Below are 2,309 nucleotides of genomic sequence, written 5' to 3' on the forward strand. Positions count from 1 at the left end.
CCCCCCCCCCCCCAACAAAACTGTAATTATATGCAGAGACCAGTTTCAGGATACTGGTCTCTGTGCCCACGACACCCTGCCTTACCCTGGTACTTTAAAAATAAAAGATCAGTATTTTTCCTTTGGAATGCATGTACATACATACATATGTGTCTTACTGGCAAGACATGGACTTGTAAGAACATTGCTCAGTGATTCAAATGGTTTCATGTTTATATCTATAATCTGATTAACTCAGGAAGAAGCCAGGAACCTGCCATCATACTTAGAATTTCTTCAGTACTGCAAATGGGTTCAACTGCTCTGTCACATGGATACAGAACAATATGCCTACCCACACCGAAAAACAAGGTCACACCATACATGTGTCCTGTATAAACCAGTATGCAATTCTGAATGGAAATATTGCATTCAGGTACACTACTATTCAGGGAAAAAAAATGAAACAACACACATCAAGCACTTAACCTTAGCAGAACGCTGGCTTTAGTTTTGCTTTAAAGCAAAGTATCTCTCTGGGTTGATAGCATAAACCATACTTCTACATTAAATATTTGTAAATCAATTAAATTATGAGTCTTTTAAGGAGGATGTTTGCAGTGGATGCAATCACAAAGATACAGCAGATACTGCCTTTAATATCACTAATATTTAATATGTTTATATCCCAAAGCTTTGGTCATGACTTTTTCCAAAATAGCATTGCTAAACGGGAGACAATTTTCTTGAAACCACTCTGAGAAAGTCCTAAAATACAAGAACCTGCATACTCACGAATCAGACTTATTATAGATTGTTCCTATGTAATGCTACTTTCTACCTCTTACTCTCCTATACATTTAATATAAAAACTACAGCATTCAAAGTACGCTCACTAATTAAGACTGGCCCCAAAGAAAAACTGACAAAACTGGGTATTTTTAGTAAACTGGAAAGCTGCATCACAGTGACTCAACTTGGGTGTTACACCTGACTGTGGAGAGAAGAATGCAAAATTATGAGCACTATTTTCTTAACTAGGTTCTGATCCTAGAACTTAAGAAACAAAGGCAGATAGCCCCTGCCCCTCAATCTCTGTTGAAGTGTACAAGTGCAGCAAGAAGGGACTCATTACATCTGGATCTTCATGAATACAGACAGGTCTACCCACACAGGTCTCTATGACTGAGTGAATAAGTGCAATTCACCTGTACATGTTTGTTACTAGCACCTCTTTCTGCCAATTCAAAGGATGAATTTAAGAATCCCAGACAGGGAGCCCTGGCTCTTAAACCCCAGCTGAGCAGCTTGTGTTTTTGGCTCTGGAGGTCCCTACTTCAACCCCAGTGTGCAAATCATTTAGGGTGTAAGGAACAGAACATTTCTCAGTGCTGCTACCGTCTGAGTCCAAGCCAAACAAAAACATATCCGATGCCTCAGGATGCATCAGAGACCCACAATAAGTGGAAGTCTAGACAAGAAAATGAGAAAGGTACTGGGGAAGTTTTAAAAACTCCAACCTACATTACAAGGGACGGTCTACAAGGGGCCCTCTCTTCCACCCCTTCACATCCGCATACTTGCAAACTGATTCTAATACATTATTAGAAAGAAAAAGAAACACCTACAAAATATTCCACACAGATTCAAAATGCATGCATGTGAACAGTCTGCCTCTACGGCAGTGCCTCTTTTTTAAAATTCAATCACGCTGACTTAAAAGCACAAAAAGCTGCTTGGGATGCAGTTTCTCTTGATTAAAGAATTTTAAAGCAATGCATTTGTCTAGATTCAAATCTCCGAGTCACAAGCTTTCTCAAGCACAACTCTCAACAATTTCACTATTATAAAATCTACAAAGGGATGCGTTTGGAAAACTATCACTGACTTTTCTATTGATGCCCTCATAAATCTAACAGCAGCATTTTTCAGACTGTAAAAATGCAACTTTCAAATTAAGGTATTCTTTAAATATAAAAATATGTTTGACAGATTAATTGAAAAAAAAACAGCTAAGTAATTCCATCATGGAAACTTCTTAAATTATTAAGGAACATTTTTGCTTTCATAGACTCTAGTCAATTAAACTGAAGACAAATTTATTATCCTAACTAAAACATTTAAACAAAACAAAACAAATTCCAATCAACTGAAATAATAAAAAAGTCTCATTTACATATTAAAAAATTATACAGCTACTTTTATTGTTAAATAAAGACTACATCAACTATAAGAATACCTCCTCCTCATGTTAGAGTTTAGCAGAAAAGTTCAAGTACATTTTAAAACCAATTAACTGAAAAGTTGAACTAATGAACATGCTGACCTTG

General features: G+C 36.6%; 1 protein-coding gene across 1 annotated transcript in view; it reads right to left on the bottom strand.

The window, feature by feature from the left end:
* The window catches only part of UBE2F (ubiquitin conjugating enzyme E2 F (putative)), a 133,746-nt gene that overhangs the window by 44,358 nt on the left and 87,079 nt on the right, over window positions 1-2,309 (bottom strand). The window lies entirely within an intron of this gene.

Source organism: Crocodylus porosus, unplaced genomic scaffold, assembly GCF_001723895.1.
Source record: "Crocodylus porosus isolate Cpor-Errol unplaced genomic scaffold, CroPor_comp1, whole genome shotgun sequence".
Lineage (NCBI taxonomy): Eukaryota > Metazoa > Chordata > Crocodylia > Crocodylidae > Crocodylus > Crocodylus porosus.